The 13,109-nt window shown below is 39.6% G+C and overlaps 1 long non-coding RNA gene and 1 other non-coding gene across 10 annotated transcripts in view; both read left to right on the top strand.

Moving 5' to 3' along the window:
• Positions 1-13,109, top strand: part of blacat1 (BLACAT1 overlapping LEMD1 locus) — a 103,703-nt gene that overhangs the window by 66,160 nt on the left and 24,434 nt on the right. Inside the window, exon 1 of one of the 9 annotated variants that reach the window (XR_010005499.1) lies at positions 7,021-8,574. The exons of the other annotated variants lie outside the window; for them this stretch is intronic. This is a non-coding gene — a long non-coding RNA (BLACAT1 overlapping LEMD1 locus). Of the gene's footprint in view, positions 1-7,020; positions 8,575-13,109 lie in introns of those variants that run through there. 9 annotated transcript variants of the gene reach the window in all.
• mir135-3 (microRNA mir-135-3) lies at positions 5,029-5,123 on the top strand. The gene has a single exon (NR_129853.1). It is a non-coding gene; the product is annotated as a microRNA mir-135-3 (primary transcript).

Genomic DNA, 13,109 nt, shown 5'->3' with positions numbered 1-13,109 from the left:
GGTAGTCCAAAAAATTCTATCTTTTCCAAGATATTCACCTGTCTCTGGTTTGGTGGGTGGGTTGTGGCATAGTTGTATGTAGATGATGTGTTTTGTGATTGTGAGGAGCATCAAATATGAAATCCTGTCATATACCCTCTTTTGGATGAACAACTTTTTTATCTGAGATAATCATTGAAAAAGACACAAGTGGGACACAAGTGGGATTAGTTCAAACTGAAATGGAGTTGGTATCTGCTCAGACGACTTTTGCTCCCTTTCAGTTGCTTGGTTGATCATTATGGTGCCCACAGAGTAGGTCTGTGGGACAGAGATCTGGGATCTTCTGCTCAGCATTGTTTGTAGAAATGCCCTCCAAATATTATATGACTGGTTGGCTTTTCACACTCTCAACCAAATGAAGCAATACACCTGACCTTTTTTTTTTTAAGGGAGGTGGGGAACATGCACATGATAATTTAATCTAAACCACCAAATGACACTGATAGCTGGTAGAAGTGGGCAATATCTATAGACGTCATTCAAAAAACATCTCAGAGATATGATTCCACTAGAAAATAGTAAATTATGCAAATGACCATGCAAACCATTGTTCATTTCCTCTAACCATTTTGATGGCCAAAATTAAGTATTTCAAACGTTCATATGCCTGCTATACAGAAAACACTTCTTTTGTTGGAGGAAACCACTAGTTGCAGGAGTGTCCATTGCCAATCTAATTCAAAGATAAAGAAGGGAGAGTAGGGACCTTAAAGCAATACCTAGCAAATAGAGCAAACAGGCATATGTCTTCCAGGTACATCTTTCCCCTTTATGATAAGACATATTGTATGACTCTTGGATTGACAGTACTAATTATTTCCAAGTTTATATCTGTATATTTAATATTACATATGCAAAAATGCATCTCCAAGGAGGGGTGATGTATATCCTTTTGGTAAATCATTAGGCGAGTCCACCTAATAGAGTATATAGACACAGAGTATTCCTCATAAGCTTCTTTTCCATGCAGAAGCAGTGACTTAGATTTGCTGTTGTTGAGAATACAGAGTGTATGCTCAAGGTCTGTTGTAGTCAAAAGAAAAGGTGGGTATATAGAACAGATGTCCACTTGGCAGCTGTTGGAACTACGGCTGGATATATCATTTGAAACACAGAGCATGCACAATTGATTACTGTTTTCTCCAGGCTGGCTTCCAGTGTGAGGACTACAAGGAATGCATGACTGTATGAGCGCACATGGTAAAGTTCATGGAACATCCATGGCAATGTTTCCAACTGGGGGAACAAGCAAACCACTCCAATTAATGCTCTCTTAATGCTAATAAACAAATTAAAGTTTTTAAAAATGATGTATTATATTGTGCTATGCTGTACTGATTTATGAAAGATTAAGCATTTTACTATTCAAATATTTAATAGTGGGAAGGTCTGGGCATGGCTTTAAAAGCAATGGGCTATTTGTTTGTTTGTTTCAGTATCCCTCCATTGTACCCAAGAGCCCAAGGCATTACATACAGTGCCCCTGTGTTCCGTCCATGCCACTCTCACAACAACCCTATAAAGTAGGTCAGACTGAGCGATGGTTAAGCATACTGGCCAAATAAAGTTGTGAAGCTGTGTCTTTCCAATGCTAAATCAAACATTTTATCTACTGTAGCATGCTAACTATCATATATATGTGGATGTTACAGATGGTCAGTGTAATTCAGATGAAATCTGGTTAGTTTTTGCAGATTGCTTATTGTATCACTTCCCCCAGAGCATATCAAACATATCCCTATCTTGTGCATATTGATTACTCGTATGTAGCACATTTGATCATGTGGAGTCATGGGTCTATCTTGAGTAAGATGCTTTCCTCTACAAATCCTTTTGTTTTAGTAACAGAATAGGGGAATTTGTCTTTTAACACATTCTTAGAAAAATAAAATTGCCCATGTCTAAGTATGCAAAGTTCACTGCCTGGATGAAAGAAAGAAAAAACCCCAAGCTCTTTGGGTTACTTTGAAACAAAATCATCAGAAGGCAATGCAAAAACATGCTGGAAGAGGGGATGCATCCAATATCATCCTCTGGTGTTAGTATGTTAATAAATATGCACAGTTGTTGAGCAAACATGAGTCAGACCAGTATTTGCACAGAGAGAAGAGTAAAGGCAAAGGGCCAGTTCTCCAGCTGGGCAAACTGATATAAAAGCATTGGTGTCCACATAGGCACTCTGCAGATTTTGCCCACAAATTCCATCTTGAGCACAAGGTGCAGACACATTCATTAAATAGCAGGAACTGTTCCCATCCGTAGGAAGGAGCACTGGGGAGATTTTGTTCTTCACTAATTAAAGCATTTTCCTTATTCCAAGAGCTCTTTTTTATCGTTTCCCTTGCCTAAGCACCAAGAGGAATTTCTTTGAAAAGGCAGCTGAGGAGAGAGACCATCCACCTGAAACGCAGGAGGCGGAAATTGTACACTCAGTACAACTCTCTTTATCCTTTTTGTCTGGGAGCTACAAAAAAGTTTTGTTTTGTACACCTTTCAGAGCCCCACATGCCACCATTCATTCATCTCAGGCTATTTCCATGAGAGATGCTTTAATCAGGTCTCACATTTCTTGTGTCTGAAAATGGAACGAAAACCTGCATTGACTAGAAATGTACAGTTGATTTAAAAGTGTTTCCCTTTCCCAACCCTCCTCCCACCTATTGACTTTCATTACATTCATGGAAGGAGAATAGAAGAGCAAAACACATTGTGGCATATTTGCCAGTCATGGACTTGGTCCACTCCAATTTGTGTGTGTTTAAAAAAACATACATGGACCACAATGCCACATTTTTAAAGAAATGTTTAAAAAAGCATGCCTCTGGGAAAGATCTGGAAATTAATTCACTATTGAAAGGGTAAGGTAATTCTCTTTCAGATCCTTGTAAGATTTCCTCCCACTATCTTTTAGGAAATTAATGGAAACTCACTTTTCTTGTGGGCCTATAAATGCAGAGCATGATACAAAGGAAACTTGAGTTTATAAACATAGTGTGTGTATGTATGAAACAGTCCATCTCATCATATATTGAAGGAGAAATAATGCAGATGCAGAACAACTAGGTCACAGTGAATCTTCATTAGCTCAGACATACATCAGCTTCCGTGCATGACATACTGCAGTGCTGCCAAAATTGAGCCAGTTGTGGATGGTTTTGGGTGAGGGCAGTTGGCAGTTTTTCATATAATACATTAGTACTGCGCTTTTTCAAGTACCTGGTAATTTATGTCCATTTTGTAATATAGTTATAAAACAGATTCACTCTCTGATTAATGGGTTGTGAAGTGGACATCTTCAAGTAAGTTATAGATTTTTATATTTGTAAAGATAAACTTATAAATTCCAGGAGCATATTTTGTTTTGGAGTTTAAAAAAACAAACAGTTGGGGTAAGTATAATAGTTTTCTTCATGAAATAATCTGATCTAGGAAATAAGGATGTTTCTATGCTAGCATTAAAAACATGATCAGCTTTGCATTTTCCAAGATCGAAAGATTCAGCCCCTGATACTTGTACAGCATGATCTTGGGCAAGTATGTTTTATTGCTTGTTCTTCCAATACAGCAGGACATGCCATTCATCTTTATTTTCTAAAGTTCTCAAAAGTACACTAAGTTCCCTGGTGTCTAATGGTCAGTTTTTTCTGCTAAGCCTTTTGCAAAATCTTTTCAGCACTGGCATCTTTTGTGATCCCTTCTACATTACCATATAATCCACATTATCAAAGCAGATAATAAACATTATCTAATTGAACTGGATTATATGAGTCTATGCTGCCATAATCCAGTTCAAAGCAGATAGTCTGGATTTTATATGACAGTGTAGAAGGGGGCTGTATTGTGTACTGATTGTGTGATTCTTGGATCTAAATTAGGCATGGGCAAACTTTGACCCTCCAGGTGTTTTGCACATCAACTATATATGCCCAGTATTTCATTGATGGGGTAGACAACTTGCAGTTCTCAGAGGCAGCCAGGATGGGTTATCATTGGTGTTGCTGGTCCCAGTTCCTACCAGTTTTGTTGCCACTGCTACTGAGTGACATTGCTGTGTATCATGTAAGGAGAATCATCTCTGTCAGTCTTCCAATTAGCTATTTCAATAGTCTGATTGTGCTGGGAAAGAAGGTTGATGAGGATGACTCTTCTCATGTTCCTAGCAAAACTGAGATTGCTGGAAAGAGAGGTCTTGGGGAAAGCATTTCCTATGTGCCCCCTCTTTCCTAGCATCCAAACATTTAGATGAACAATGTAGAGGTGCAGTGGGAGGCTTTCACTATATCTCCATTCTAGTGATCATGGCCAGTATCTCTGGCATTGGAGAAGGAGGATTCTACCTACCTCTACCCAACCATCCCTATGACTCCATTCATTCAACATTGCTGGGATGTAGGGAAAGTGAAAGCTTTTTGCCACCCTCCTCCGTTACCAGCAATCTGGGGTAAGGGGCGACCAACCCTTTATTCTGTTCCCTATTCCAGAGACCTGAATCTAGATTCCTAGGAGCCAGGAGGAGATAGATCAGGCAGGGGCAAACTTGGGCTCTCCAGGTGTTTTGGACTTCAACTCACACAATTCCCAATAATGTATCAGCTGTTAGAAATTGTGAAGTCCAAAACACCTGGAGGGCTGAAGTTTGTCCATGCCTGAGTGATCCTGGATCAGTGTGCCTAAAAGGGGGAAGAATTTGCTTGAGCCATCAGGCCTGCAAAGGATGCACATCCTATTTAAAGACCTCTTCTGAAAACAAAACTCCAGGGGTGAGAGCAAACAGCTAAAGTAAATTTCATTAAGAATGAGCCTCAATAGACTGGAAACAATCGAAATGGATCAATTACCCAGGAGATGACTAGCCAAGGTAAAAATTTCCAGGACTACCTCTGTGATGTGAAACTTTGGAGACTCAGTCCAGGTGGCCCCAGCTTGGAGGTTCTTATTTTTATCCTGCTCTTTTGTATTTTCTAAAGACTTCGGCTTATCTTCTTTAAGCCCTCTGCTGTGGTCTATGGCTTTTTATTCCTATGTGATTGCTTTTCATAACTCATGTAGGGCTAAAAGCCATGGGCTACACAGAGGAATAATCCTCTTCTTTGGCCACCTCAGCAAAGTGGCATGAAATACAGATTCCTTAACTCTATCCCTCCTCTCATCAAAAGATATCACCCATCTTTATTTTGTATCCAGTGACCAATGAGATAAACCAGGGTGTCGCAAGGTTGAATTGGATGAATGTGTCAAGGGCTTGTTAGATAAAGGACATACAGAGGTGGAGGGATTGATCTCTCCTTCTCCTGAGCCTCTTCTTCTCTCCATTCACAGCTGAAAAGAAGATGGCTTCACTGATCAGGTTACAGCTCAGGTTTTGTAAGATGTTTCTGAAAAAGGAGAAAGAAAAGAGAGCTGCTATTCAAACGTAAGGGCCAAAGATTCCATCACCCTCAGCCCATTGTAAGGAATGCTCTGTGCAGAATGCAAAACCATTTCCATGAAAGGTAGACAGAGCCATCGTTAACTGGGCATGCTGAGAACAGTGACAGGTAATTAGAGGCACTTTCTCACAGTCAGGTTGTGCAGGTGTCCAGCCAAGGGCAGGGCAAAGGCGGAAAAAGACGGAGAAATTGGGATTTTCAGTCAGATGCACAATTGCAATAACTTTCAGAAGGGCACTCGGGAAAACAAAATGAATTTGCTCTCACTGGCACGTCTGCAAATAAAGATGGTTCTCTTTTTAAAAATAAAAAGTGTATGCTGTGTGCTAACAGCACAAAAAGCACTCATTCTTTGTATTCAGGTGACCTCCTAAGCCTGCAAAGGACTGATAATCCTTCAGCAGCACAGTCCTAAAAATCTTTTCAGTGTCTTGGAGGGTTGCATACACAAGTATCATTCTGCTTATGGGAAACTATTGCTGTCCTTGCACAATTTGTTAAGATGCTGTTCTCTAGTGCCACTTGCACCATCCCTTTGCACAAGACCTTTTGCAGATGGGCTTGTTTCAGAAGTCACTCTGAAAACTGGTTGCTTTTGCAGAAACCCTACCACAGCCAGGTACACAAGCCATTCCAGAAGCCATTGTGCTAGGGTTTATTTTCTCCTCCAAAAGCAGTTTCAGAATAGTTGCATCACCCATTGCACTCATTGCTGGAGGAACTGTTTCAAGCAGGCTATAATCCACATTCAAGCTGTAGGAACCTTTATGCACCTTCCAGAGACAACTTTAAAAAAATGATTCTGTGCTTTCAAAAGCCTTCAGGAACATGATGGTCAGCTAAACAAGCCATTACTTTTAATATCTAGTTATTTTGAGTTCAGTCAAAAACCAGCAGTATGTGTTTAGGAGTGGAAATTAGGGATGTGTGTCTCTTGGATTTCTAGGGCTTTATACCCTTGTCATAATACCAGTCGTTCCTTGTTCTAATTGTTCCTCAAAGAGCAATTAATTTCCAAACTTTGATCTTCCAGCTGCTTTGGACTTCAACTCCCAGAATCTCTAGAGTCTTGTCCAACTGTCAAGAATTCTGGGAAATGAAATCCAAAAGAAGCAATGTTTGGGAATCACTGCTCTAGAGAATGCACTCATGGAATGTCACCACTTAAATGTTGGATACTGCCCATAAAGTGCAATTGAATCTAATAGTTTTAGAACTTTAAATTGTAAAACTATAATCTTTAGTATTTTCATCCAGAAAATAATCACCAGAATTTTGACAGCAACTATTACAGATAGCCAGTCCACACATGTTTTTACAGACCTTAACACAAGCAAAAATTCTTGCAAAATTCTGACACATCTCCGAGACTCAATTTTTCAGCTGCCTTCTTTAGCTTTGTCCTTGACAGCAACTTGAGGTACAGAAACTAGCAGAGAACAATGTTCATCATGGTTTGCAGAAAGCATAACTAGGAGCAACGGATAGTGCTCCACTGCTGGTGCTGTTAAAGAGTTTCACTTGCTGACTTTGCAATCCAAGCTTCTGTTAAAAAGACAGAAGCAAACCAGTTTGGATTTCTTCAGATCACCTGGCAACTCTAATATGATCTATGAGAATGTAAAATTTCCCCTAAATGAAGCATATGTTGCTGGAGTTAGGAGCTTAGGGATAGGTAGAAATATAATTCTGTTCACATTTTCCGGTAAACCTAGCTAAAGTGCATTCCCAATGCAATAGACAGACTGAAATATACTTATACACTTATATTTACATTTTTAAAAATTTGTCAATCAAAATGGTTGTCTAGGCAAAACACCCATTAAACTGCACGTGTTAGTGAAAGCAGCATTTAAAAACTTTCAGTTAAGAGGGAAATGCTTGCCAAAATGTATATATTATGTTTCCATACATACAAAACATGGCTATTTTGGGAAGAATGTACACAGAAATGAATATGAATTCCCATGCTCAATTGAAAAATGCAAAATGATGTAGAAAAACAATGAACTGAAAAAAAGAGAAACAGCAAACCAGAAATGGACATGTTTGTCTGTCCCCAAAGGAAATGCCTTATACTTTTTGTGACTAGATGTCAGTCCTACAAATACATGATTGAGTAGGCACATATTTGCGTGTCCAGACAGAATATTTAAAAATGATTCTGTGGGTGAAAGCGCTCTTCCAACCGCTTTCACTGTTGTTGTGAAGGCCTTTGCCTTTCTCTGAAGCTGAGAGAGTGTGACTTGCCGAAGGTCACCCAGTAGGATTGCATGCCTGAGGAGGGATTTGAACCGTGCTCTCCAGCATCATAATTCAATGCTCCAACTGCTACACCAGGATGAGTATTTCATTAAGAAACACAGTATTTTTATGCGTATGATATCTGAGACTTCTTGCTAACACAGCTGCCCTCAAAAGTACGTCTCTCAGCTACTATGGCACTGCCTTTGTGTGCTCCAGTGCCAACAGCAAAGGTCATACCACACACCTGCTTTTCTGATTGTCCTGCCTGTAGTAGTGAATGATTGGGGCGAGGATGGCCAAGGCCTAATTAACTAGCAATAATAGGAATACGGATGGCAGGGGATAAAGAACCCATTTAACCAGCTTCTTTGTTGCAAACCAAAATGTTTTCTTGTGCTGGGAAAGTAATGAGCAAAATCCCGTTTGCCTTTAGTTGAGCTTGAATTGGAACAAAACCCCTATGGAATGTGCAGCTCTGTTTTCGCTCTTTTCTCCCCAATTGTGCCCTTAATGATCAGGGCAGCTGCAATGGGGGCCCAGGCGCTTTTGAAGGCCAGGCTTTTAAACGATCAACAAAACGAAAAGGGATTGGGAAGCAGCTCTTCTGAAGTGCTCACCCTTCCTATATAAGGGTTTACTTGAATTTGCTACTCTCTGTCTTTTTAATAACACCTTAGAGAACTAGCTGTATGGATAAATAAGTGCAGGTGTGCATAGGTGAATATTCTACAAAAGGCAGTAACCCATCAGAGAAATAACCTATGCTACCAACTGATCAAGGGGGGAAAGCTACGGTACTTCTGCCTTGCCTGCTCTTGTACCGTTAACACGGCTCTGATGTGCAACTGAAGAGCAGGTAAGCCTTTTTCATGGCATGGAAATCGGTACAGTAGAGTCTCGCTCATCCAACGTTCTGCATATCCAGTGCAGTCTGCTTCCCGCCCAGATCCACAGCTGTAGTGTTTCTCTAGGCAGCAACATACAGCGGGGCAACGTACCCAACAACAACACAAGTGCAGCCACTCTTCCAAACAAGTTGCAGACTTGTAAAACATGATGTTTTGGTGCTTAATTTGTAAAATCATAAGGTAATTCCATGTTAAATAGGCTTTTCCTTAATCCCTCATTATCCAACATTTTTGCTTATCCAACATTCTGCCAGCCTGTTTGTGTTGGATAAGTGAGACTCTACTGTATCATCAACTGTTTAGAAGCAGGTCAGGAAAAGGCAATCCTAGTTGGTAAAGAGACGTAATTGAAGATCTCTTTGGAAATACAAACATTGTCAGATAGCTGCCCCTGGTTGGCTCTAAACCAGTGGTTTTCAACCTGTGGGTCCCCAGGTGTTTTGGCGTACAACTCCCAGAAATCCCAGCTAGTTTACCAGCTGTTAGGATTTCTGGGAGTTGAAGGCCAAAAAATCTGGGGACCCACAGGTTGAGAACCACTGCTCTAAACTGTAGAATTAATGCAGTTTGATACCACTTTAATTGCCATGGTGCACTGCTGTGTAATCTTGGGATTTGTAGTTTGGTGAGGCAATAGTTCTTCCTGCCAGAGAATGCTAAAAGTCTTCTAAAACTACAACTCCCTGAATTTCATAGCATTGCATCTAGTTCTAAATGGGGAATATATGCGCCTGGTGAAAGAGATAAGGAACAAAGGATGATCTGGCAGTCCTTCTATTATTCAAACTAGAAATTAATTTTAGAAAACATGCCAAGTATGAGGCAATAATGGAGCAAAGGGGTAACATTACATACTTGATGTTATGCCACCTTAGGCAGCTCCATTTCTCTAGGTCATGTGCAATAGACGTCTGTGTGGCATGTTCCAATTCTGTGTAATTGTAATTCTTCTCGAGCTAATCTAATAGACAAGGATAATTTGTCTCTTTGTTTAATTAAATATTGAGCATCCAATATCCTTTATTTATGTTCCGGACACAGGAGACCGGAGCATTGTTTGTAAGGATAATTTCTATATTCTTATATCAACAGATGCAGGAACTAATACCAAGATTCTTTCCCTGCAATAAATATTTGAGTGTTAAGCAGAGGGCTCTGAACAAGTTTATCAGCAAGTTTTTGGAATGTAGGTTAGAGCCTTGTCCCTTGTGATGTGTTTCACCATTCTTTGTGCTATTGATTTTTCTTTAGCAAAGCAGATGTCAAAAGGAATGCTCTGTCTTTCTGCAAACTTACATTTGGCTACAATGAAGGAAATATAGAAAACTTCTAAGTTCGTGTAGTTTTGTTAAAGGCTGGAATGAATGGGTTATAGAGTGACTCATCCATAGTTTAAATTATGGGTGCAAAGTGTGAGAAGGCAGGCTTACAAAACTTCATAAACCCTACACTTGAATCTACTTAATTTTGGCCAGATCACCCCATAAACTCTTAGACCTCTTCTACACTGCCATATAATCCAGATTTTCAAGACTGATAATACAGATTATCTGCTTTGAACTAGATTATATAATCCAGTTCAAAGAGGATAATCTGGATTTTATATGACAGTGTAGAAGGAGCCAAAGAAGAAGAAACCTCCTCTATCCCAATCCCACTGGTTTAGTCTTCTTAGTTTTCTTTCTTTCTTTGCTATCTGGGAAAAATCAGATTGTCATAGCACAATCTTATGTATGTTTACTTGGTAAATCCCATTGTGTGCAGTGCAACACTTTCAGTTGTAAATGTAATGAGTCTTACAGTCTTAATCAGTCCTGTGGTTGTAGACTAAGGAACATTTTTAGTAATTGGCTGCAGACTCCTAATTGCTCTTAGTGAATCAGATATGCTTACAAAGACAGAATACTGACTTGACTATTGGATTATAAAACATAATTTATTATTATTTCCTATAATAGTGACTTATAGTGACCCTGTAAAGAACCCCAAAGCTCTAGTCTGTTGTTCCATTCAAACCTTACAAATATGACCTTGTCGTCCTCTTCTTCTACAACCTTTCACTTTACCAGGTCTTAAGTGTATTTTCCAGTCCTGGTGTCTCATTATATGTCCAAAGTATGACAGCCTCAATTTTGTCATCTTGCAAGTTTATGCTCAATATGCCCTAGGATCCATTCATTTGCCTTTTCAGCAGTTCATGGAACTTGCTTTCCATTTCAAATTGGATTATTTTCTTCCTTTCAGCTTTCACAATAATACATAGAAATCAGAACTACATGAGTGATATGGATGATTCTGACTTTGGCATTTGATTCTATATCTTTATGCTTGAGGGTCTCATCTAGTTTCTTCATAGACGCCCTTCCCAAAGCTTGTCTTCTTCTGATTACTTGATTATAGTCACAATTTTAATTAATGACCGAGTCAAGGTATAGAAAATCTTTAAGCATTTCAGTGTTTTAATTACTCACTTAAAAGTTATGTAAATCATCTGTGGTCATTATTTTTGTTTCCTTAACGTTCATCAGTAACCCTTCTTTTGTATTTCATTAGTAGAAAGCACTCATATATCAATGTGTGTGCACATTACTTTAAGTTATCTGTTCACTTATGGCAGCCCCATAAATTTCATAGGATTTTTTAAGGCAAGGGATATTCAGATGTGGTTTTGCCACTTCCTTCCTCTGAAATATAGCCAATTTAGTATTTAGCTCCTAGTATTTGCTGGTGGTCTCCTATCTAAGAACTCACCATGGCTAACTTTGGTTTGCTTCCAAGATCAGGGGTATATGTGGCCTTTAGGCCATGAATGGCAGTACATAAATCTTATAAATAAATGAATGCTAAAAACAGCCAGAAGGTTAAGCACAATTTCCACTTGGTAGCTTATACCTGAACTAATTTCCAACTCCATTAACAACATAAAAGTCTCTGGATCTCAAGGGAAGTTACTTCTCTGTTGCTAATGGAGTTGAAATTTTACTCCCTGTCTTTTATTTTCCTTTGTCCCTAGTTCTCACATAGCCAATACCTGCACTGATAACTAGATTATATCTGAACTGATATCAGAGTCACTGAGATGAAATGCAAGCCTATGGCTATAACATTTTTTCTGCTCCTATATGATTTTTAACATCTTTGCTGAATGAAGAAGTTGGTGAAGCTTTGAAAGCTTGCATGATGTATTTTGAGCTTTGGAGTTGGCTGAATAAGCGTACTGTACCACTGCTTTGTGGAAGATGGCAGTAGTTGAGTCCTGCTTGCTCCTTTTGTGGTCCTGCCATCACGTCCATCCTTTTTTGACCATCCTACTTCTTTCTGGCCATTAAAGAATGCAGAGGTGTGTGTTTGGGAGTGACAAGGCTATGGAATAAATGGGTGGAGCCGATGCTGAATTGTCTCTCGCACTGGGAGAGATTTAAAGTTTCAGAGGTGGAAAACCTCTGCTATTATTTTAGTATGTAGTCTGTAGTCTCTTTCCGAACATCCAGTCTGCAATACTGGGATAATAATAGCTCTACTTCTAGAGCACATTCAAGGATTATGAGATAATTATATGAGCTACTCTAAACATTCAAGAAGTGCTGTAGCACACCGGAGTCAGCACGATTAAGGGTTCAAATATATATTTTGAGGCAAGATATTTCTAAGACAGAGTTTGAGAACCTTCTTGGAAGCACAAAGAGGAGTAACTAATGGGGTGGGAGCATATGAGAGATATCGAGATAGAGAAAGCAGAGCAGAGATGGCACTCTTCAGGGTTAAAAGCCTTTGGTGCTCAACAAGTGCCCTGTTTGAATTTCCCAAAACCTTCAGACCCTAAACAAAACTCTAGTCTAATCCTCCCCTTCTGAAAAAAAAAGTCAATTTTGAAATGCCCAATTCAACCTGAAAAGGTTTCAAGGGCTGGGATTGGCCATTTAAAATTAACTCCATTCTCAATCGGTTTAATCACCTAAGCAGACTCCCACCCATGTCCCTTTCCAACCTCTCCAGGGTTTGGGAAAGGGGCTGAGTGTGACTTTTTGAGGGATGTGAAAATGGATTATGTGCAGCCCCAGAGATGGTTACCAACATCTGGAACAGAATATTCTGGAATAGCCAACTGACACTAGAACTATATAAAGAAGCACATTTACACACTGCAGATATTATTTTGCTGGTCCTCTATCTTTTTTATTTGTACTAGTAGAATAGTCCTGTTTTCCCTTGATGTCTAATAGTAACACTAAGGAGTATAAAGTTGACAGTAATGCTGCTGCTGCTGCTCAATCACATAGTCATTTCTGACTCTTCGTGACCTCATGGACCAGCCCACGCCAGAGCTCCCTGTCGGCCATCGCCGCCCCCAGTTCCTTCAAGTTCATGCCAGTCACTTCAAGGATACCATCCATCTATCTTGCCTTTGGTCAGCCTCTCTTCCTTTTTCCTTCCATTTTCCCCAGCATCATGATCTTTTCCAAGCTTTCCTGTCTTCTCATGA

The sequence above is a fragment of the Anolis carolinensis genome, chromosome 4 (assembly GCF_035594765.1).
Source record: "Anolis carolinensis isolate JA03-04 chromosome 4, rAnoCar3.1.pri, whole genome shotgun sequence".
NCBI lineage: Eukaryota > Metazoa > Chordata > Lepidosauria > Squamata > Dactyloidae > Anolis > Anolis carolinensis.
Note: the sequence above shows the minus strand (reverse complement) of the source record. Positions and strands in the feature narration are given on the sequence as shown.